General features: G+C 44.1%; 1 protein-coding gene across 1 annotated transcript in view; it reads right to left on the bottom strand.

The window, feature by feature from the left end:
• LOC124802892 (protein singles bar) overlaps positions 1 to 25,874 on the bottom strand; it is a 127,344-nt gene that overhangs the window by 3,553 nt on the left and 97,917 nt on the right. The gene's annotated exons all lie outside the window — the stretch shown is intronic.

Raw genomic sequence — 25,874 nt, 5'->3', positions numbered from 1 at the left:
TGCATCAGTTGGTAGGCTCAAGCACATCCCTGTGCATGAACGAAAGCAATATATGATAATGTTCATTTATGTTGTTTTGTCAGCTTTATTACTTAGTTTTACTTTCAATGTAAAACATAGTCATATTTTATACTTTGAAAGTAGCTTTTTGCACCACCTGGCGTTGGCCTGTATAACAGCGCTTTAACATTATTCTGACATTCTTCTTATTTACGTGTTTTATATTTTTGACCCTTTGTGTCTAAGTTTCCCTGGTTTCGTTGGTAATGTCATGCCATATTTGTAAGAATAAACGAAAAAACAATTCTTTCGTGCGCATAATGCAGTGGCACTGGTTTGCACACCATCTGGTGTGTGTGTTGTTAATCTTAATTTTGGATGCACCACTTCATTCGCTGGTGTACGGACATTGATGTTGATCACTTGGCACTATTATCTTATAAATGAGTTTGTTTGCATCTAAAAAATTTTAATTAACTTCGTATTTTGATATGTATCATTTGTACACCATATATTGTCATGTGCTACATGTTTTTGTATTGCGACTTTGTGACCCTCGTCTACCTTTCCCCATTCCCCCTCGCGTCTGCCCTGTCCCCCTTCATGAGCCCCCTCCCTCCGTCGGTCCCCCCCCCCTCCCCCCCCCACTTAGTTTTTCCTCTCCTCCCCCCTTTTCTTCCCCTCATCTGTCCAGGTCTCCCACCCATCTGCCCTTGGCAGTGGTGTGTCGTCTTCGTGCTGACTTTTTAATGCAGTGTTTCCAGTGAGTGTTAAGTGTTGTGCGTCTTTTCAGAAGTGTTGCGAACGGAAATCATACTGTCGCAGGGTGTGATTTTTATATCTCTTGCGAACAGAAACCAGACTGTCGCCGAGTTTTTTTTTTGTCTATCTACTATTTTACCTCTCTGCTTCCTGTGCAATTTATTAGCATAGCCAACCCTTTGTTTTATTTTTTAGCTTTCCACAATTTTCCACCGTTAAGTCACTGTTTTATCGCCTGCTTTTATTGTTTATTATCTTCTTAAAAATTCTGTATGTTGAAGAGCGGCGTACTAAGCTGCTGCCAGCCCACCCCCTTCGGGGGAATCGAAAATCAATAAAGGGAAAAAAAAGATCCTGTGATGATGGGGAACGCCCGAAATGCCTAATGCAGTAAAGGAGTTCAACTATCTTGTGACTGTTAGCAGCGACCTATTAGCACTGATTATGATTTTTGTCAGAATCAATCCTTGTACGCGACTTTCTGTCGCATTAAGAAAAAAAATATTGGTAAGGAGTTCTTGAAGAAGGGATCGGTTGGTAGGACATGTTCTGAGGCATCAAGGGATCACCAATTTAGTACTGGAGGGCAGCGTGGAGGGTAAAAATCGTAGAGGGAGACCAAGAGATGAATACACTAAACATATTCAGAAGGATGTAGGTTGCAGTAGGTACTGGGAGATGAAGAAGCCTGCACAGGATAGAGTAGCATGGAGAGCTGCATCAAACCAGTCTCAGGACTGAAGACCACAACAACAACAAATGGTTCAAATGGCTCAGAGCACTATGGGACTTAACTTCTGAGGTCATCAGTCCCCTAGAACTTAGAACTAATTAAACCTAACTAACCTAAGGACATCACAAACATCCATGCCCGAGGCAGGATTCGAACCTGCGACCGTAGCGGTCTCGCGGTTCCAGACTGAAGCGCCTAGAACCACTCGGCCACTACGGCAGGCACAACAACAACAACAACAACAAGGAGTTCTTGTGGTACGGAGATCCAATCCTCCAGCAGCACGCTCGACAGCTACTGGATGGTCGTTGATGCATGTGGACGTGCTGCAGCTCCCTAAAGCATCCCACAAAAGCTCGAAGGCATTTAAGTCACGGCAACAGACAGGCCAGTCCGTTCGCCAAATAACGTCTCGCCACAAGAGCTCTTCCTTTGCGCTGTTGAATACGGTCGCAGGTTGACATCTACAAAAGTGAAGTCGGAGCTGGATACAGCACTAAAAAGGCACAGTGGTGAAGAAGTACAGTGCGACAATAATATAGTATAACATGTTGAATTATTTGTAGGTCATTACCCCCATAAAACACTATGGCTCCCAATACCACAACACCTTGAACACCAAACCGATCATGTTCGACAGTATTCTTGAACGCATTCCGAGTTTCCACCGCTCGCCATGTGAGGGTACGTTCACAATCACTTCGCGGACTGAGTCTGCTCTGGTCCGTAAAGATTATCGACCCCACGCCCCGTCGGTCCAGTCCCATTGTCTTGGCACCATCGCAAAAGTGCCCCCGAAGTGCGGATGTCAACGGAACACAACGTACTGCTCGCCGGGCAAAGAGACCATCACCATGCAGTCGCCTTGCCACTGTGCAGCGTGTGATTGCGTGTCTTGCAGTCCTGTTAAATATGTTTACAATTGCACACGCTGTTCGACGTGGGTCCCTTGTTACCCTCTGCGCAATGTAGTGGACACAGGCTACTGTAGTCGACCGTGACCTACCGCTACCTCTCCTTCGGGCAGCAGTGCCTGTGGTTCGGAAAGTTCCCCATGAAAATGAAACAACGCAGTGAAAAATACCGAACTACTACGATACGCACGTCGCACTTCGTCCTTCTTCCAGTTACTCGATGATTCTTCCTCGCGTAAAGTCATCCAAATGTCGTCTCCAGCCCATACTGTAACGTGGAGCACCACCACAGTGAGCCGTAAAACCTCGCTGACTTTTGTGGTTCCTTCAACTGCGGGCAAGCCCCATTTGGAGCTACAGTCATGCTGACATCACGCCATTTGACGTCCAACTTCCTGTGGACGACTGGAAGACCTCTGGCAACACGCTCACGGACGTTCATTCATTTTCAACGAGTGCTTAATATCCTACTCCCTTCATCTAGCTTGTGCGTAACTTTACGGAAGAGTGTATTAGCCGGCCGCTGTGACCGAGCGGTTCTAGGCAAATCCTGCCTCGGGCATGGATATGTGTGATGTCCTTAGGTTAATTAGGTTTAAGTAGTTCTGAGTCTAGGGCACTGATGACCTCAGTTGTTAAGTCACATAGTGCTTAAAACCATTTGGCCTGAAATACATACACACTGAAGCACCAAACAACTAGGATAGGCATGCGTATTCAGATACAGAAATATGTACACAGGCAGAATATGGTGCTGCGGCCGGCAACGCCTGTATAAGATGACAAATGTCTGGCGTAGTTGTTACATAAGTTACTGCAGCTACAATGGCGGGTTATCAAGATTTAAGTCAGTGTGAACGTGGTGTTATAAGCGGCGAACGAGCGATGAGCCACATCATCTCAGAGGTAACGATGAAGTGGGGATTTTCCCGCGGGACCATTTCACGAGTGTACCGTAAATATCAGAAATCTGATAAAACAAATCGCTGTGGCCATAAACATATCCTGCAAGAACGGAACCAACGACGACTTCCGCAAACTGCTGAAGATTTCAGTGCTGGGCTGTCCCGAAGTGTCATCGTGCGGACCAGTCTACGAAACATAATCGATATGGACTTTCGGAGCCAAAGGCCCCTTCGTGTACCCTCGATGACTGCACGACACAAAGCTTTACGCTTTGCCAGGACCCGTCAGCAACGACATTAAACAGCTGATGATTGGAAACATGTTGCCCGGTTGGGCGAGTTTCGTTTCAAATTGTATCGAGAGAATTTACGTGTACGGGTATGGAGACAACCTCATGAATCCATGGACCCTGCATGTCAGCGGGGGACTGTTCAAGCTGGAGGAGGCTCTGTAATGGTGTAGGGCGTGTGCAGCAGAAATGATAGGGGACACCTAACATGTCTGGACACGACTCTAACAGGTGTCACGTACGTAAGCATCCTGTCTGATCACCATGACCATTGTGCATACCGACGGGCTTGGACAATTCCAGCAGTACAATGAAACGCTCCAAACGTCCAGAATTGCTACAGAGGACCTCCAGGAACACTCTTCTGTGTTTAAACACTTCCGCTGCCCACCAAACTCCCAAGACATGAACGTTACTGAGAATATCTGAGATGCCTTGTAACGTGCTGCTCAGAAGAGATAGATCTCCAGCTCCCCCCCCCCCTCTCGTACTCTTACGGATTTATGGACAGCCCTGCAGGATTTGTGGTGTCAGTTTCCTCCAGCACTACTTCAGACATTCGTCGAGTCGAAGCCACATCTTGTTGCGGCAGTTCCGCGTGCTCCCGGGGACCCTATACGATATTAGGCAGGTGTATAAGTTTCTTTGGCTCTTCAGTGTAAATTGTTATCTGTAAGCAGCACTTTCATTTATATATTACGTTATATACATGTATGTTACAAATAGGGTTCACCTAGGCGCCTCTTGCTTCGTATGCATTTTGTTACTTTACGGTGTTTGCATTGATATTACCTCACATGAGCGAAAGGTGCCTAGTTCAGAACTGTTTGCAATTTGCATGTGGAAAAGTAGAATATGTAAGTTGAAAGTGCTCCATACAAATGATAGTTTTTAATGTATTTCAGGCCGCTCATGATGCATTAGTAAACTGAGAAGAAACTCGTGTGGAAAAACAAAAACTGCCTCATTCAGTACCTAAACATCATTGTTATAATGTTAATAGGAACTAAGGATTGGCAGACCAGCAACAGTGAAGGCGTAAATACAGTCAGAAACGCACTCAAATGCCAGTGTGTGTGTGTGTGTGTGTGTGTGTGTGTGTGTGTGTAAAATTATAATAAGATCATTATTGTGAGAGATTTCTAGCCCGAGAAATCTTGCAACCCCTATTTTAAGAAGTAGAAAAGTTACTACAAGATCACAGAGGCTCTGTTTATTTCTTATGCTTTCTCAAATTGCATCGTATCGTCAACCTGATTAGTCAGTGTATGATCCATCGATAATACCTACCACTGAAAAGATGTCTCGCGACATCGAAAACTTCAAGTTTCGCTGCCTCTAAAGGCCACTACACAAACACAGCTAATCCTAAAGGAAGAAGCCTCTATGCTGTGTCTTGAGGATATCCGTGGCCAGACCTCAATTGACGGGTGCACATGCATTTTGATGAGAGCCACGTCAAACGAAGACATTGTAGTTGCTGTCGATTGCTCTTTCGTGATGTCCTAATGGAAGGATGCTGGCTCCTTTTTTGGGCAAGAAAATGGGAAGTTGAGGTGATTATATTTTAAACAAACATGATTCTCATGATCCTGATGTCATCTTATAGTGCATGTACAGTGTATTCATGCAGTGATTTATATTCGGAAATGAAAGATGTAGCTCTAGCTTTTTATGTTATGAACTAACTTCTCTGCAAGTATGCATAAGGGGCGAGCAAAAAGTTTCCCTTTTATGGATGGTTGCGGCGTATAAGCAAAGTAGAGCGACTCTAGTGAGGGAATATAAGCACCGATAAGTAGGAAATGGATTAGTGTGGCATTCGTGTCATTACGACGTCCGTGCGGTAAGTGCGGAAACGTGAACTATCAGCGCTGTGGACAACCAATGACTAGTGGTGCCGCTGCTTCACGATAACGCCCGTCCCCATATCGCAAATGTGATGCAGAAGTTACGTCAACTCAAGAGGGAGACACTAGAGCACCCGCCCTGTAGTCCTGATCTCTACTCGAGCGATTATCTCGCCTTCGGTCCCTAAAAAAGGTTATGAAGGGTCGACGTTTCATGTCGGATAAGGATGTGCAGCGGCCGGTTACGGACTTCTTTGTGTGACTGGACACGGTGTTTTATGCAACGGGTATCTTCAACCTGGTGCATCAGTGAGTGCCTCAATGCTCACGGCTATTTTGCCTGATTAGCATACCGATTGTGGGCTGTATGGCCTTCGAACGGAAACTTTTTAATCGCCCCTTAGATAAACAAATTAGTACATTGCGACACTGCGAAACTGTCGTTGTTAACAGAGAGTCCTTGTATTCGGGAGGATGGAGGCTCCAATCCCCAGCCAGGTATCCTGGTTTACAATTTATGTAGTTTCCTCAAATGATTAAAAAAATTACTGCAAACTACTTGCTCGATCCCTGTCAAACTAGCCCTAACTCATTGTTTGTACTCGTATATGTGTATTTTTTGTTCTTAAGCTGTCATACGATGACATGTCCAATATCCTCGTAAAAATGATCCATGGATGAATAAAGCTACCACTACTAGTGGTAGTGTATTGTTTATTGTGTGTGTATTGAACCGGGAACCTAGAAACGACGGAGAGGTTCATCCTGCCGTAGCCCTCAGTGGTTCACAAAACCACAACAGGACACAGCAGTCAGTCAATCATCTCGCCACCGCCCCACACCGAACCCAGAGTTATTGTGCAGTTCGGCCCACAGTGGACCCCCGTCTCCGCACACCCACCCCTCCCCCCACCCCCACCCCTGGAATGTCTCATACCAGACGAGTGATACCCCAATGTTTGCGTGGTAGGGTAATTATGGTGTACGTGTATGTGGAGACCTTGTTTCCGCAGCAATCGCCGAAATAGTGTAACTGAGGCGGATTAACCAGTAGTAGTAGTAGCATTTGTACCAGGTGTGCGTTAAAGCTCGCTACGAAGCGCTCAAAAGAAGTGAGTCATGTAAGGTATGTCAAAAAAGGAGAAAAATTCTCTCATACTAACCGTCTTTCGGAAATTAAATTTTTCTTCAAAGATTTTTAAAGTTGTTTGTTGATGTGCATTTCTGTCTTAATATTCTGTACTGTATCTCTGCTAAGGATAGAGATTCTTTCAAAAATAATTCTTATGAATTATTACACGGATCCATGGGACACAATGGTATTAATTAATTACAAACTTACTGACAACAGAAAATCACACAATGACACTGATCCTGCCTGCAAGCAGGAAGCACAGGCTTTCCTTGTTCTGTTTTCCTGGACTCAGAAGGACACTGTAAATTTGTCGCTCTTATCTCGTGAAGGCGTAAACACTTCAAGAACGGTATGTTTTAAGTCTTCCTTGTTAGACCTTTCCTTTCTGTGCAAATATTTAACAAATACGAGTAGTTCTGCTTCAAAATACACGAAAGGACAAATAGTCCTAGTCCATCTCAAACCAAGAACAGCAGATATGACCAAGAGTTGTATTCCCCTGAAGAATTGATTAAGATCTCTGAGTGGGTCCTAGAGAGGTTCTCATGATGTCTCCCAGCACTAGGAATGATGGGGACAGTGGCAGAGAAAACGGCAGTCAATTTATAAATACGAAAGATAGTGATTGAAGAAACTTTCACCCCTCTCTGCATTGTTGCCAAATTTATTCAAGATGTCGGATCCATTATGGCGGCCGAAGATGTGGCAACATCGCACTGACATCATGGCGGGAAGTTCAAATTTTGGCAGGAAAATAGTTCAGTTGAAGTCCTCAACTAACCTAAGTCCATTCTTCCCTCACCCCTTCCCCTCACAAGTTTATTTCGTATACATTGCAATATATTGTTCACTCAAACAATTTGAGTGTGTTCACCTTTGAGTCCAGAGTCCAACTGGTATAGTTCATAACACCACCATCACAGGCTGCTGTTGGCTGTGCCCCTCTCTCTTTCTGCGATGTAGTCAAAGTTGGTGGGCCAGAGAAAAAGACGGCAAATTCGCTCAGTCTGCGGTGCGCTTCCCAAAAGGTCAGACATAATTCTTTGTTCTGTACTATGTGTTAAACGGATGAGATGTCTGTGCTGGAGAAGGGGTATATTAGCTGTAATCATGCAGGTAAGGACTGCATCAATGCCCACCTGCACAGTGCTTGGAAAGCAATGATATTTTTGGTGAGTGTATGAAGAAAACAAATACACCTCAGAAAATAACGGAGATGCTGCAGGATCGGGCTACGTTACACTTCACAACTCATGCTGATCAGTGAGTGCGCTGTAACTGCACATCATTCGATAAAAGTCCAATCAGTCTTCCAAAGTGCAAGAGGCAAGAAGTTCACCCACACAGGTGCGCGCATTCCCTGCACAGGGTCTCTGTGCCTGCTGGAAGAGACCACGCAACAGCTCACAGCACTGACATGCAGTACCCACAGGACACCTGCATGCTAAGCAGGAAATGCCTCAGCCTTCTTTTTCACACACGGATGACCCTTGTACTTGAACAAGAACTGCTTTTGGAGTAGTGTTTAAGCAAGGTGCGGAATATTGTCACAAACAAATCTTGAAGATGTCCCAAACATACAACTGCGCAAAGAGAGAAAGCGTTCTCCAAATGGCACAAGAATACGTAAACAATATGCGATGTGAATACACGTTTTACTCCGAGGAATACCTCACCATCACACATGAACACGTGATCTAAGAAAGATTGTGGGACACTTCTGAAACAGTCCCTGAGACACTTCCCGCGCTTTTGCGGGAAATACCACATCCTTTCTTCGTCTTTGAGCTCGATCTGCTTCAAGAGTAACTAAATTCAATTGAATATGTCTCTAAATACACTTTCAAAAAGATCGCTGCACAGTAGTTTACCTCAATTTTGCGGTGTATACCGCCACACTTGAACTCAGACTCTGAAAAGATCGCTGTACACTTGTGAAAATTCTCAGTCTTCATCCCTGAGACGCTTCACACGCTTTTGTGGAAGATAAATCGCGAAACAGATAGCAGCTGCAATATCTGATTTTTACATGGTAAAACGACGATATTTGGAAGCAGAAATAAATATCTCTGTAACTAAACAGAACGCTCAACACTTCTAGAGTTTTAGCTGCTCGTTTGAAGGCACTGCCAGAGAGAAAGAAACATTTCTGAGTCCTACAGCTACTGTGGTGTTCGTCGCTTTTCTTAAACGGTGACTGAGCTTAGTTTATATTTACTGCTGGAGTAAGGGGCGTTAAGGCGCTTATTTTTTATTTTCCTCACTTCTCGAAGAGCACTGATATCTAATCACTGACGGGAAAATAAGAACAATTACATGCCTAAAAGTTCATGACATATTTCTAATCCCACAACAGGTAGTGAAAAAAACACAAACAGATTTCGAAGCACTGCACTACAGAAGAGAAAATCGCTGGAACTTCAGTGAATTTTCGATGTCCTACAGCAGCTGATCTTGAGCCACAATGGGGGGGGGGGCAGCATCCCGCCTGTCCAAACCAGAGATGGGTGGTCTGCTTGGACTTGTCGCTAAACACTTGAATAAAGGATACATCATAATACCTTGACCCTGTCTTGTTCGAACCTGTCTCCAATGGCTCCTATGCCTCACACAAAGGATGTCTCGACTCACTGACGTCATGGAACTTCCTGTGATTGAAGCATACCGATGGTTCTTACTCCGTTTACAAGCAAAACTGCCTGCTGCTGTGAATGTGAGAGGACTGTCCCACATTTTCTGCAGATGGACAAATTACGAGACTTTCAGTAGCAAAACTATTTTGTGCAGATCAGAAAAAAACATACAGTAGTCATCTTGCACTGACAATTAAAGGCTGCAAAACTGGTCTATAGACCATGAAATGTGGAAAGTATCCCCCAATACACCCTGTTCTGTTGTTGTTGAGGAAAGCTTGGATTTTTCCGTTGGAAACCGATCTCCAACCAGGCTACATCACCACAAACGATTACCATATCGCTTATAAACACAATTCGTATCCTGCTCCGTACAAAATCATCACGTCTGTATCCTGCATATAGTAATCGGCCACCAGACGCTCACACATATACCGCGAAGGCAGACGCATCTCAAAAAAACGTAAGTACATGCAACATACATGGTCGCAGCACTAGATATTTCCCACGAAGTCCGTCGGTCCATCGCAGCCGATGGTCACGAGTCAACCGCCCCCGCACACAATGGCCTGATGCACGATTAGAGCGCCGTCCACAGACAGAAAGTCACCCTGCGAACTGGTGTACGAAGGCTGTGGCTGGTTCCCCCCGGCATGAAGGCGTTACTGTTTCTGGCCTCCACTTGCTTCCTTGCTTCCTGCAATGCTTTCCCTAGCCATCTCCAGAGTCTGGAATTACAAAAACTTGTCTATTTTCACGTGGGTTGCCGGAATATCATACCATTTATGCGACAGTTCTCGATATCAGCCACATAGCAGTATGCTACCGCCGCTTGCACAGCGTGGTTCAGAAGATAGAGAGTGGAAATTATACCTCTAGAAAGCCAAAAATTAAGCGGGGTGCAGCGAGGTGGTTGGTTGGTTGGTTTGTTGGGGGAAGGAGACCAGACAGCGAGGTCATCGGTCTCATCAGATTAGGGAAGGATGGGGAAGGAAGTCGGCCGTGCCCTTTGAAAGGAACCATCCCGGCATTTGCCTGGAGGGAGTTAGGGAAATCACGGAAAACCTAAATCAGGATGGCCGGACGCGGGATTGAACCGTCGTCCTCCCGAATGCGAGTCCAGTGTCTAACCGCTGCGCCACCTCGCTCGGTGGCAGCGAGGTGGAAAGTGCCATAAACCACTGAGTAACTAGAAACTTAACTGTCTGTGAAGTTCTTTACGTGAAAATTCGAAAAGAAATTGTTAGTTTTTAACAAATACCAATATCAATGATATAACAGTTCCAAATCATCCTTCTACTTTACAATGTCAACTAAACTGTTTCTCATGTCTAGGGAACCAACAAACGTCTCTTCCACCTGTTTTCCACTATATAGATTCACGCAAAACACATCACAATCAATGTCCTCTCAACCACATAAAGACGGGAAATATGTAGAACTGCGGTACAACCAGTCAACCTGACAACTTGCTTGGGAGGGAATAACTGTCCAGCACAAAACATTTGTCCGTATTGTACCTTCTCACATTTCCGCGAAGAATACTACCAACAGCCGTTATCAGAAAGCTGCCCAACACATACTAAGTATTAGTTCGTTATTGACCCATCTAGAGGGCGACACAGTTAGGTCAGCTGCACGTTGTGCCCAGCCTGTCGAGTTCGGAAGACTGCCGCTGTAAGCCGGAAATTTAAATCTTCCGGCCATAGGGTACGGCCGCCACGCGCCCCGCACACCACGCAGAACCGCCCTAGGAAACCAGCGACATATTTATCAGTGTACTTACAATTAAATATTACGATTGCAGCCTCTACCTGGTGACATTCGACAGTGAGCGAAGTATCGGAAACACCCCCACCCGTCGGATGTAGCTCTGGAAATATGAAAATCTGTACCATTCTTATGACTGAGCACAATTTTCCACGTAAAAAATCTTTCACTTCCCATATGGCTATAGCAGATTTCCGTATCAGATCAACACCTCTCCTTGTGACAGGACAAATCCTACTTCTTTGCCCATATCGGAACAATGATCACAGTAGACACATTTTATACGAATGCTGAACACATGGAAACTATCACACGTCCCCTACTAAGTATAATACTTTGGAGGAACTTCATACTGGTGATACCAAACAATACTGAGCGAAAATCGCCAGCGGTATCTGTGAGTCTTAGAAAGAGAGGCATAATCGTCTTATTAGCGACCAGCTGTTAAAAACACGGTTGCAGTGGGTATGTTACTGTCAACCTGTATTAAAAAAAAGTGCAGTCATGGTTCTACAGGCACGCACAAGCAACGACAACGATATCTGTGTTAAATACTATACAAGCTTTATAAATCGCGGAATGGTATTGCATCCGACAGAAGTGGTCTTCCACACAAATACCGCGACATTGAATATAGATGGTGATCGATGGGGTGTGTATTAATAGACTGAAAGCGCGAGTGCACGTCGCCATTGGTGTAAGCTGGTAATAAAATCACGATGCTCACCGAATTTAGAAAGTGATTCCGCTAAGGAACGCGGTATTAAGCCGGTATTTACAACTCCCTCATGTCACCGCTAGATATTTCTCATGCTAACAAACGGTATTTGTAATGCACTCTATCTCAGTGCCATGTCAAAGGTTCTGTGATATATCCACTGGGTTATAGGTGCAGGAGGATGATGGTTGATTGAGAATGATCACATACAGTAGGGACGAATCACTTTAAAAGATGCAACAGCAGAATGAGATCATAAGATATGTTCAAAATTCTACGACCAATACACAAGCTTTTGTGATTTATAATGTTACGCTTTCTTGTAAACATTCTGTCTGCAATTTGGAATCAAGTCTTTCTATTCAAACATATACCTGTGTTGGATCCTATGGAGATGTATTTTAATGATTACAGCCACTGTCTCAAAACTAATAACCTTTTTTGAACGTATCTGCTAAGGACCCATACAGTAAATCTCCAGTGGGGTTAAAAGCGTGACAGGCGACCTGCAGCAACATCTTCCCCTTCTAGAATGCATCATCAGTCTGCCATTAAAATCATATCTCATTATGCGACGTACTACATTCACCTGCCGCATCTTGGAGCATAAAATTGAGTCTTCAGTTTCATAACTACAGTGACTCTGTTAGTGGCAGATGTTTGTGAGGTAGTGTAATCCCTGTGTTTATACATCTACTTGACATATGTCCTGTTTATGAAGTTAGTGGCGTGTAAGTTCACATATCAAACACTGCGGCTATGCATTTGTCTGATCCCTTGTAAGAGGCATTCTCCAATGCAGACAATCATTTTACAGGACTGTTTCGAGCATAGCATAATTTCTGAACCATGATCAGATGTGAACAGTGGATGCTATATACCTCTGGAAAGCTATATTATACACGTGTCACAAAGACCCCGGTTTTTTCTTTAATGTAGAAAAAAGTACTTTCATCTTCTTAAAGTTTGTCATCATAGTTGCTGGGTTGATGTATGTCACATGTTGGACACTAGAACAATATTTAGAACTGATAACACAGTTGATTTAAGTGAAATCCTTCAAAGTCCATCTGTCTGGACCTACAAAACGCATAAAACCACATGTTTCTTCTTAACCGTCTGTAACAACGCTTTCATATCTACCATACACGGACAAGGGAGTGCTAGCCTCCTCGCCATGCGCGCATCTGGAGAGATCTGGTGCACTTGGATGGTTGCTGTTGAGTAAGGTAGGTGTGGAACAGTCTTCGTGAACAGCATTTATAGACTCAACTTGCTCAGTTCCTTCACAGGACTTGGAATGTAGCCCCCTACTTCTGGTCAGCTGCAAATTAAATCGGTGAAAGTGTTTGCAGAAAGGGTTGGTCAAATCAGTGTGAGATGATCTTTCAATCTCTAACTTTATCCTAACAAGGGAACCTCCCCATCGCACCCCCCTCAGATTTTGTTATAAATTGGACCAGTGGATAGGCCTTGAAAAACTGAACACAGACCAATCGAGAAAACAGGAAGAAGTTGTGTGGAACCATGAAAAAAATAAGCAAAATATACAAACTGAGTAGACCATACGCAAGATATGCAACATCAACGATACTGTAAGCTCAGGAGCGCCGTGGTCCCGTGGTTAGCGTGAGCAGCTGCAGAGCGAGAGGTCCTTGGTTCAAGTCTTCCCTCGAGTGAAAAGTTTAATTTTTTATTTCCAGACAATTATTATCTCTCCGTCCGTCCGTCGGTCCGATACGAGGTAACTGAGCCGTAGTATGGGGACGCTACACCTAGACAAACATCGAAACGCACGACGTCAGTCGACTACAGCGCACTGAAGACAGAATATTCCTGCTAACGAGGCTCCCTGGCTGGCAGTTGACTGTTCGCTACATTGGACGAGAGTGCATTAAATACGTGAGATGTATTCCGTGGGCAATATGAATACAGCAAACATAGCTCGCGACGTCAGTAACAAGGTTCCCATTGGAGAGGCACGTCCTTTCGTCTACTAATCGCAGGGTTTTGCTGTGCGGTCGCAAAACACAGACACTAAACTTATTACAGTGAACAGAGACGTCAATGAACGAACGGACAGATCATAACTTTGCGAAAATAAAGATGGTAAACTTCTCACTCGAGGGAAGACTTGAACCAAGGACCTCTCGCTCTGCAGCTGCTCACGCTAACCACGCGACCACGGCGCTCCTGAGCTTACAGTATCCTTAATGTTGCCTATCTTGCGTATGGTCTACTCAGTTTGTATATTTTGCTTATTTTTTTTATAGTTCCACACAACTTCTTCCTGTTTTCTCGATTGATCTGTGTTCAGTCTTTCAAGAAATATCCACTGTGCCAACTTATAACTAAATTTGAGGGGGGTGCGATGAGGAGGTTCCCTTGTAAGAATGCAAGGATGCTCTGTGACTCCCATGAGTATAGGCAAAAATGGGCAATCGTAAATGTAAATTGTGCCCTATGATCGAAGTGTTAGAAATATGTAGATCGGTACAGAATGCTCTCTGGTATACTTTGGTGTAAATGTTCGAGAATTAAAAATGAATGGGCGTTCTGCACAGTCATGTATCTACATTTGCAATCTAGGATATGGTACTAGCAAAGTAATGGAGGGGCGGTTTAGCGATGATCCAGAAATTGAGAAGCATGCTGATGTGTCACTGGTTGGCACTGAAATTATGGAAAAGAACTGGCAAAATTGCTAAAATTGACCAACTGTGGTGCTTATTACAGTACATTGACGGTGTCTTTTCCATTCCATCCATCCACTGGTACGCTGTTGATTACCACATAATGATTGACTGAAATCACCTGATTCAGATGGAGAGAGGGTCTTCGTGGGGACAACACCTTCAGTGGATGGCCAACACAGTGATGCAATATGAGGAATCATATCGAAATGGAACACCAAGACATCTGCTAACCATCTCTGTGAAATATCAGTTTAAACGTAGAGGACACGAATCACCTTTGGACAGCTGTTTGGAAACGCTCCTCAGTGGCGCACAACTCTTCCAATTTTCATATGCTGTGAAGTTTTTCACATTTTTGTCGGTAAGAAATACCACCTCTGTCTTTTATTTCAATCATCATGTGTGTCGTGGGAGCAGCAGGAACATACGAGGGTGAGTCAAATGAAAACCTTAAATGTTTTTTTTTAAATATTATTTGTTGTGCAGTAGTGGTACAAAGCTGTATCACCTTTCAACATAATTTCCCCCAAGCTCAATGCAAGTCCTCCAGCGCTTACAAAGTGCATAAATTCCTTTAGAAAAAAATTCTTTTGGTAGTCCGCGCAATCACTCATGCACTGCGTAGCGTACCTCTTCATCAGAACGGAATTTCTTTCACCCCATTGCGTCTTTGAGTGTTCCAACCATATGGAAATCACTTGGCGCAAGGTCTGGTGAGTATGGTGGATGAGGAAGACACTCAAAATGCAGGTCTGTGACTGTTGCAACTGTTGTACGGGCAGTGTGGGGCCTTGCATTGTCATGTTGCAAAAGGACACCTGCTAACAGCAATACACATTGCTTTTATTTGATTACAGGCCGCAGATGATTTTTTAAGGATATCTGTGTATGATGCATTGGTGACAGTGGTTCCCCTAGGCATGCATCCAAAATGACGTCTTTTTCGTCCAAAAAGAGAGTCAGCATAACCTTCCCTGCTGATGGTTCTGTTCGAAACCTATTTGGTTTTGGTGATGAGGAATGGCGCCATTCCTTGCTCGCTCTCTTGGTTTCCGGTTGGTGGAACTGAACTCAGGTTTCGTCCCTAATAACGATTCTTGCAAGGAAGCCATCACCTTCTCGTTCAAAGTGCCGAAGAAGTTCTTCACAAGCATCAACATGTCATTCTCTCATTTCAGGAGTCAGTTTCCGTGGCACCCATCTTGCAGACACTTTGTGAAACTGGAGCACATCATGCACAATGTGGTGTGCTGACCCATGACTAATCTGTAAACATGCTGCAATGGAATTCAGTGTCACTCGGCGGTTTTCCTTCACTATGGCTTCAACTGCTGCAATGTTCTGTGGAGTCACAACTCGTTGTGCCTGACCTGGACGAGGAGCATCTTCCACCTAAGTCACAGCATTTGCGAACTACCTACTCCATTCGTAGACTTGCTGCTGTGACACACATGCATCAGCGTACTGAACCTTCATACGTCGATGAATTTCAATAGGTTTCACACCTTCACTACGAAATAACCGAATAACAGAACGCTGTTCTTCCGTGGTGCAAGTTGCAAGTGGGGCGGCCATCTGTATACTGATACTGCGACGGTATGTGTGCATCTGCACTATGCTGCCACCTACAGGCCAATCTGCACGCTGTTTGTAGCAAGCTTACCAACTTAAAGGATAACGGCGCGAAATTTCGATTTGTTATTACAAATTTAAGATTTTCATTTGACTCACCATCGTAATTTACATGACAATGTCCAGCTTTCAGTGAGAGCCAATGGATCGAAAAATGTCAATATCAATTCAGAACCTGAGATTGACCTCGAAGTCATGGTGGAAGAAACAAAATGTATGGTGGTGAAGAAAGCTGTTGACATACATTGCTTGCATTTGTTATAGTAGAAGAGCAACAATGTATCAAACAACAACACAGGGACTCTCTCTCACGACTGATAGTCTCCGGAATGTGGTGTCCTCCAGTACATGTGATGAAACTTTACATTGATCTGTGCAGGTGACTTCAAGCATTGGCCACCTGCCCCAATAGAGCAAAAACTGTGTATTTAATAGGCTCATCACATATACTCGACGTCAGCACACCTATGGGATTTGTTTCCCAATATATCAAAAGACAGAGATGTGGTACAATCTTATCAAATTCTCAGCTGGATGAAGCTAGTGGAGCTTTTATAGTTCATAGTATTTCTCTGTTGGATGGTACAAAAAACACTGATAGAGAGAATGTTTGGGTGCCAGACGTGAACGAATTCTAAGGAGTGCAGACCTCCTTCAGACTGCAGTACCTGTATGTAGTTTGGAGACATACCACAGTGCAGTAGCAAAATCCCCATCCTTCTTCCAGTTCGCATAACTACTTGTACTATCTTTTCTACTACGTTGTGTTGCAGGGGAAAGCTTTGTTTGGTGCTGGCCTTACACATAGTACACAGTTGGCAGAGCTCCAACATGTTCCCATTTGCACCGAATGATCAAAACATGGTCCTGTCGCATTACCTCAGCTCACATTATTTCTCCATGGGCTGCAGAAGGTGGTAGATATAGCGCTCTCTGATTGCTGCTCATTTCCAACTTAAATTGGGATGATCAAATGGATAAAGGGGCAGGGATGACAGGGAAGAAACTGAGGAGCAGTTATATGATGCAGAGGGACTGTCTAAAACCACGTTGGAGTTTTACTGTATGGCGTCCTTAGCAGATAGGTTCGGAAAAGATTTCTCGTTTCGAGGTATGAGAGTGACACAAATATCATTCACTAGTACCTGTAATCATTAAAAGACATCTCCATAGGATCCAACACAGTTATGTGGTTGAATGGAAAGACTTGATTCCAAAATGTAGACAGCATGTCTACTGGAAAGTGTAACATTATAAAACTGAAAAGCCTTCATATTTGGCATAGAATTTTGTATATTTCTTACAACCTCAATCCACTGTTACATTTTTTATGTGATTCATTACATAGCACACCATCTACTGTATGTGATCATTCTCAATCAACCATCATCCACCTTGCCTATAATCCAGTGGATATATCGCAGAACATCTGACATGTCACCGGCAGGAGTGGCCGAAGGGTTCTAGGCGCTACAGTGTGGAACCGCGCGACCGCTACGGTCGCAGGTTAGAATCCTGCCTCGGGCATGGATGTGTATGATGTCGTTAGGCTAGTTAGGTTTAAGTAGTTCTAAGTTCTAGGGGACTGATGACCTCAGCAGTTAAGTTCCATAGTGTTCAGAGCCATTTGAACTATCTGACATGGCATTGAGATAGAGTGCTGTTTGTTAGCATGAGAAATATCTAGTGGCGACTTGAGGGAGTTGCAAATACGAGATTTATACCACATTTATCAGCGGAATCACTTTCTAAATTCAGTGATCTTATTACTAGGTTACACCACCAGCTTTCGGTCTGTTAATATGCAACCCAACAGTCACGGTCTATATGCAATGTCGTGGTATTTGCGTGAAAGACCACTCATTCGGATGCAATACCATACCAAGATTTATAAAGCTTGTATAGTTTTTAACACAGATATCGTTGGCGATACTTGTGTGTGCCTGTAGAATCAAGAATGATTTCCTTTATGCACGATGATAGTAACGTAGCCGTTGCGATTAAGCTTGTAATAGCCAGTCACATATAAGTCGATTACGTCTCTCTTTCTAAGACACATTGACACCAATCGAAAAAAAAGAGATATCCATCCATCGGGATTTTCACTCAGTATTGTTTGGTGTCACCAGGATGAAGTTACTGGCAAAGTATTATACTTAGTAGGAGATGTGTAATAGATTCTATGTGTTTAGTAGGCTTATAAAGTATGTGTACTGTGGTCATTGTTCCGACATCTGCGAAGAAAATGAATTGTTCTGTCATAAGGGGAAGATATATTTGCCGTGGAAAACTGCGATAGCCTTAAGGAGAGTGAATATGCCCAGTCAAATAATGGTACAGATTTTTATATTTACAGAGCTACATCCGTAAGGAGGGGGTATTTCCATTTGTCGAATCTCATCAGATTGAGGCTGCAATCGTAATATTTAATTGTGGGTGCAATGATAGATATGTGGCTGGTTTCCTAAGACATTTGATGGTTATCTAGACGTGAGAGTTGACTTTTCAAAGTAGAAGGATGATTTGAATTCTGTTATATCATTAACATCGGTAGCTGTTAAAAAAGTACGTGTCGAACTACTAGTTTCCTCTATTTCTTTTGAGTTTTCACCTAAAGATGTTTGCAGACGAAATAACTTTCTAGTTACTCAGTGGTTTGCAACACGTTCCGCCTCGCTGAACATCGCTAAAGTTTCGGTTTTCTAGAGGTATAATTTCCACTCTTTATCTTCGGAACTGTAGTGGGAAAGCAGTCGACAGCATACTGCTATGTGGTTGGCACCGTGAACTATCGTGTAAGTGGCATCATATTCTAGGAAACTATGTGAAAATACATGTTTTTGTAATCCCAGACTCGAGATGGCTGGGGAAAGCGTGGGAGTAAGCAAGCAAGCAGTTGGGCGCTGGAAACAGTAACACCTTTGTGCCGGGGGAACCAGCCCAGCTTTCGTCCACCAGTTCGGAGAGGGACTGCTGTTTCTGGAGAGCGCTCTGATCGCGCATCAGGCCATCGTGTGCGGGGGCGGTTGACTCGTGACAGTCGGCTGCGGTGGACCAACCGACCTCACGGGAAATAATTAGTGCTACGATTATACTCAGTTTTGCTTATGTTTTTGGGATATGTCTGTCTTCACGGTTTATGTATGAGTGTCTAGTGGCCGAGACCTATATGCACTATGCAGAAGTGATGATTTTGTACAGTGTGGAATACGAATTGTGCTAGGTTAATGGAGGTATCCCAATTGACCTATTTTCCTGCCAAAATTTGAACTTCCCGCCATGATGTCAGTGCGATGTTGCAACATCTATGGCCATCATGTTGGATCCGCCATCTTGAATAAATATGGCAACAATGCCCTACTTCTGTCAGTATCTCTTATCTTCCAAACTCGTCTGAGTTCATGTAGCTCTAGTCAACAGCCCTGGTTATCTCATATTTCTATTATTCTGACCCCCACCTCCAAAATTCAAATTTGTAACGTTTCAATCCCTTACTGTAGAACATTAGAGTCATTTGCTCGCTTCTGAGTGAAAGATAAATTACATGCGGTAGGCAAAAACATAAGAACACCAAAAGCACAATGCACGCCTAATACGGTGTAGGAAACCCGTTGGCGTTCAAAACAGCTTCTGGATGTCTCGGAATGGACAAATACCGGTCCTGTATGGTTTTCAAGGAAATCTTATACCATTCTTCCCGCTAAATAATGGCAAGTTCGGGCAACACTGATGTTGATAGCGACCACCCCCTCTCCAAAGTACACCACAAAGGCTGGATAATATTATATGGCATCTTGTGGTGGCCAGGGGAGATACGACAGTTCATCCTCGTGCTGACAAAACCAGTCCTGGACGATGTGAGCTGTATGGACAGGGACCGGTCGTCTTGGAATACAGCATCACCACTGGGAAACAAACATTGTAACATTGGATGGACCCAAAGAGCCAAAATGGTCACATAATACTTAGTAGTAATGTGATCTTGCAAGGTAGCCATGGGATCCATGGAATACCACAGTGTTGTTGCCCAAATCATCATCTTGGTCAAAAGAAATCTACTAGTCTCAAAAATAGGCCTAAATTTGGGAAAAAAATTTATGAGCATATACGTTCGGAGTACAGCATTGTACTCCAGGAATAAAATCAGTATCGGAATTTCTTTGCGATCAGCGATAACATTGCCGGTCGCTGTGGCAGAGCGGTTCTAGGTACTTCAGTCTGGAACCGCGCGACCGCTAGAGGAAGCAAAAATGGTTCAAATGGCTCTGAGCACTATGGGACTCAACTGCTGTGGTCATAAGTCCCCTAGAACTTAGAACTACTTAAACCTAACTAACCTAAGGACATCACACACATCCATGCCCGAGGCAGGATTCGATCCTGCGACGTAGCGGTCGTGCGGTTCCAGACTGTAGCGCCTTTAACCGCTCGGCCACTCCGGCCGGCTGCGAGAGGAAGCTGTAAATGGTAAAAACCATAGGGCTCTAGGGATAGACAGTCATTTGAATACATCCAACAAATAATTGAGGACGTAGGGCGGAAGTGCTACCTTGAGATGAAGAGGTTAGCACAGGATAAGTATTCGCCGCAGGCCAGAAGACTGATGATTCAAACAACAAAAGAAAAAATAATCATCACCAAATCCCCGCCAAGTTTCACTCTTGGGTGTAAACTCAGCTAGAAGTTGAAAACGGTGTGAAACAAGGCTCATCCGACCAAATTACCTCCTTCCATTGTTCCACAGTCCAGGTTTTGTGGCTTTGGCACCATATTTTCCTGTTACGGGAGTTTTCATCACCAATAAGTCGTTTTTTTAATTCAAGCTCGCCCTGCAGTTTCCTGTTTACGATCTCCCTTCGTGTTGTAATGGTGCCGTCAGGGTTCGCGAGTGCAACATTCAGGTCAGAAGTGACTTTTGCGGCTGTCGTCTGCTTATTTTTCGTGACAATCCACTTTAATGACTGTCTGTCGCGATCCCTCAACACACCGTTTCATCCGCGCGGTGACTAGGCAGATGAAGTATTTCTCCTCTTTCCCCGTATGAAGTATAAACCTTCTACGCAGTGCCTGTTGGAGCACCAAACACTTAAGCGATCTTGGTTACGGAAGCGCACCACAATACTATCACTAGCAATTTGTCCACGTTCGAATTCACTGAGCTGAGAAATAATGAACTCACAGCTATCAGAGGTGTACACATTTCGCTTTTAACCTGCCCATGCTTGCCTGTTAGCCCGACAGCCAAGCTGACGCAAGCTGTCAGCAGAACGGACAGGTTGTTTTACTCCCATCCAAGCGAAACTACTCCCAATCCGAGCAGGCTAAAGCTATCTTTCCGAATTCACTCTGAATGACAAAAACAATTTACTCTACGTACGGCAGCAGTTTGTTCTGCACATTGTCACTGTAGTGTCATGAGCAGGGTTCAGAAGTTGACGAAAAGTCTTTTTTTACCTTACATGACAAGACGAGGCTCACTAAAATATATATCCATTTTGGGTCATTGAACGTCAGAAAATGGTGGATTTTATTTCTCCTCTTTTTTCCGTTTCTGCGTATTTCGGGCTTATTTATTTATTTCGATATCAAAGACTTCCTCTTCAGCTTCACCCTCTTTCGACTATTACTGGCTATCCTCAATTCGAACATCAACAGGCCACATGTAATACATGTTTTCTGTAGTAAGCAGAACCATATCTGAAAATCGATATCCTGCGCATCTAAGAATCTGAAGATGTTTATTATATTGCAACGCCCCCTAAAGTAAGGTTTTAGGAGTCCTATTTTCTGTAACCTTACTGTGTTTCAGACAAAAATAATCCCAGTTATATCAATTTTCCCAGGACGTGTATTGCGTATTAGCCGAACTCATTCTGAACGACAAAAACAATTCACCCTAAATTCCACAGATCTATTTTAGTAAACACGAAGTTAATTTTTCCTATTACGTTAATCTAAAAAGTACATGTCTGAAAGTAGAAGCTTTCCTTTCATACTAATATTTCTTCACACTGCGTTTCACACTAACAGAACGTGGCTTTTAATATCCGCTGACCCATAGTTTTTTCTGTTTCAGTCAATGTTTCCCCTAAATTTAGAGATCCTGTACATTGCTAAACTGCCTCATGTCCTTAGAACGCATTTCCACGCATTTGTCAGCCACAGAATCTTTGTCCTCTTTCAAAATATTTATGGAGTGAGGAAATTGCTGGTCAAATTTACAAACATGTCGCAATATACTGAAGGTTCCCGAATAAGTGTTTAATAACTTTTACACAGTTTACATTACGAGACACCTACCGCTTATTATTTGGAGCCGCTTCATAAAAACATGAAAACTCTTCCTCCGCTGGACATGGGCTCTGTTTCGTGACTGATACATGTCACCCAATTCTTAATTGCTCCTCAGTCTCCTTTAAGTCTAGTTTGTTCATTTGGCTGCCGCCATCTTTACGATAAATGAGCTGCAGTGAAACTACCTACGCGAACATATACCTGCCTAGTCAAATTGGGCAAAGCGCAACATATTGTCAGTTGCAGCTGTCTGAACGGGTCCCGCGAAGCTAGCCAGGCTTGCAGAAAACCAAGTTGGCCTGCTTCCAGGCCTGTGATTCAGTACACGTGTACTCTTGTGTCTCCTTTGCGGCACGTTGAGCTAACTTAACGATTGCGGCGGGGATAGCGGCAGTCAGGCTGGAAGAACACGGGACATGACTGACATTTGCAACATATTGAGGGCGTTGCATCCGCACCGTTTGTGGTCAAACACTACTGCACAACCTACAGGCTTGGCTAGCATCTTCATTTATGTTCAAACTCGCATTTCTGGGGGGATTTCCATATTTTTGCCCCACCCCTATACTTCCATATTCTTTGTGAAGTAAGAAGTAACGATGAGATTGTTATAGCAGATCGCAAAGAAGTTAAGAGACTGATTTTATTCCTGGAGTTCAAGCGACATTAGCGCAGTAAGCAAGCTGGCAGCTTAAACTAAAAACTGCAAACAACAGAAATGCATTGGAGTAATAGGTTGTGAGCTGGCAGTGTTAAGTAGTGGATGTCCAGCTGCTGTGTCTCAACGCTGCCATATCACATTTCGCAATGGAGAAACGCGTTCAAGACATTCTGCAGAATGTGTATAAGCCGACTGAAGGGACGACTGGAAATTTGTTTAAAGGATGGGATTGAAACCCAGGTCTCCAGCTCACTACGCAGATGCGCTAGCCATCGCGCCAACCTGGCACAGTGGGTTTGCATAACAGCATGCACTGTCCTAGCACAACTCCCTTCTCAATCGAACCTCCATTCACGTCTCCCCCCATTTGGTCTCTCTTCCCAAGCATTTATCCAGACTGGTGGGGTCTGCTGTTATGGTTAACCGGATTCGGCGTGTTAATTTTAAGGGGTGGCCAGATGCCCTTCCTGTTGCCACCCCGAGCACCTCCCCTCCCCCCCCCCCTCCCCCAGCGTCCAGTGTAATCCATGGAATAGTGCGAACGTGTTTCAAATGTCTGCTAGTCGTATAACTGAGGTGGAACGTGGGGACCAGCCTGGTATTCACCTAGCGCGATGTGGAAAACCGCCTACAAACCACATCGAGGCTGGCCGGCAGACCGGCCCTCGTCGTTAATCCGCCGGGCGGATTCGATCCGAGGCCGGCGCGCCTACCCGAGTCAAGGAAGTAGGAAGCAGCGGCCGTCTCTACCCACTTGGTATACACCTTAAAATCGAACAACATTGCAAAGGCTCATCAGCTGTACTGGAATAGCACCTCAACATCGAACGAAGTGGGGCATTTTGTCTGAAACTCAAGCATAGGGGGTTTAATCAAATGAAGCTATATGTTTTCAGTGGTTTGAGGCGTGGATGCTAGTTTGGATTGAGAAGGGAGGCGTGCTAGGTTGGTCTGTGTAACTGTGCAAAGCCACTGGGCCAGGGTTTGCATAGTGGTTAGTGCATCTGCCTAATGAGCGCGAGATCCGGGTTCGAATCCCGGCCTTGGTACAAATTCTCATTCATCGCTTGAGTCTGCATCTACAGGGTGGTCCACTGATCGTAACCAGGCCAAACATCTCACGAAATAAGCGTCAAACGAAAAAACTACAAAGAACGAAACCAGATGGCGCTATGGTTGGCCCGCTAGATGGCGCTGCCTTAGGTCAAACGGATATCAACTACGTTATTTATTATTTTTTATTACATATTCGTGTAGTACGTTAAGATATATGAATGTTTTAGTTGGACCATGGACCACTTTTTTCGCTTTGTGATAGATGGCGCTGTAACAGTCACAAACATGTGGCTCACAATTTTAGACGAACAGTTTGTAACAGGTAGGTTTTTTTTAATTAAAATACAGAACGTAGGTACGTTTGAACATTTTATTTCGGTTGTTCCAATGTGATACATGTACCTTTGTGAAATTATCATTTCTGAGAACGCATCCTGTTACAGCGTGATTACCTGTAAATACCACATTAATGCAATAAATGTTCAAAATTATGTCCGTCAAACTCAATGCATCTGGCAATACATGTAACGACATTCCTCTCAACAGCGAGTAGTTCGTCTTCCGTAATGTTCGCATATTCATTGACAATGCGCTGACACATGTTGTCAGGCGTTGTCGGTGGATCACGATAGCAAATATCCTTCAACTTTCCCCACAGAAAGAAATCCGGGGACGTCAGATCTGGTGAATGTGCGGGTCATGGTATGGTACTTCGACGACCAATCCACCTGTCACGAAATATGCTGTTCAATACCGCTTCAACCGCACGCGATCTGTCTACCAGACATCCACCATGTTGGAAGTACATCGCCATTTGTCATGCAGTGAAACATCTGGTAGTAACATCGGTAGAACATTACGTAGGAAATCAGCATACATTGCACCATTTAGATTGCCATCGATAAAAAGGTGGCCAATTATCCTTCCTCCCATAAAGTCGCACCATACATTAACCCGCCAAGGTCGCTGATGTTCCACTTGTCGCAGCCATCGTGGATTTTCCGTTGCCCTATAGTGCATATTATGCCGGTTTACGTTACCACTGTTGGTGAATGACGCTTCGTCGCAAAATAGAACGCATGCAAAAAATCTGTCATCGTCCCGTAATTTCTCTTGTGCCCAGTGGCAGAACTGTACACGACGTTCAAAGTCGTCGCCATGCAATTCCTGGTGCCTAGAAATATGGTACGGGTGCAATCGATGATGATGTAGCATTCTCAATACCGACGTTTTTGAGATTCCCGATTCTCGCGCAATTTGTCTACTACTGATGTGCGGATTAGCCGCGACAGCAGCTGAAACACCTACTTGGGCATCATCATTTGTTGCAGGTCGTGGTTGACGTTTCACATGTGGCTGAACACTTTCTGTTTCCTTAAATAACGTAACTATCCGGCGAACGGTCCGGACACTTGGATGATGTCGTCCAGGATACCGAGCAGCATACATAGCACGCGCCCGTTGGCCATATTGACCACAATAGCCATACATCAACACGATATCGACCTTTTCCGCAATTGGTAAACGGTCCATTTTAACACGGGTAACGTATCTCGATGCAAATACCGTCCGCACTGGCGGAATGTTACTTGATACCACTTACTTATACGTTTGTGACTATTACAGCGCCACCTATGACAAAGTGAAAAATGTGGTCCAACTAAAACTTCCATATTTCTTTACGTACTACACGAATATGCAATAAAAAACGGGGGTTCCTGTTTAAAAAAAAAAACGCAGTTGATATCCGTTTGACCTATGGCAGCGCCATCTAGTGGGCCGACCATAGCGCCATCTGGTTTCCCGCTTCAAGCTAGACGAGTTT

The sequence above is a fragment of the Schistocerca piceifrons genome, chromosome 1 (genome assembly GCF_021461385.2).
Source record: "Schistocerca piceifrons isolate TAMUIC-IGC-003096 chromosome 1, iqSchPice1.1, whole genome shotgun sequence".
NCBI classification, from domain to species: Eukaryota; Metazoa; Arthropoda; class Insecta; order Orthoptera; family Acrididae; genus Schistocerca; species Schistocerca piceifrons.
Note: the sequence above shows the minus strand (reverse complement) of the source record. Positions and strands in the feature narration are given on the sequence as shown.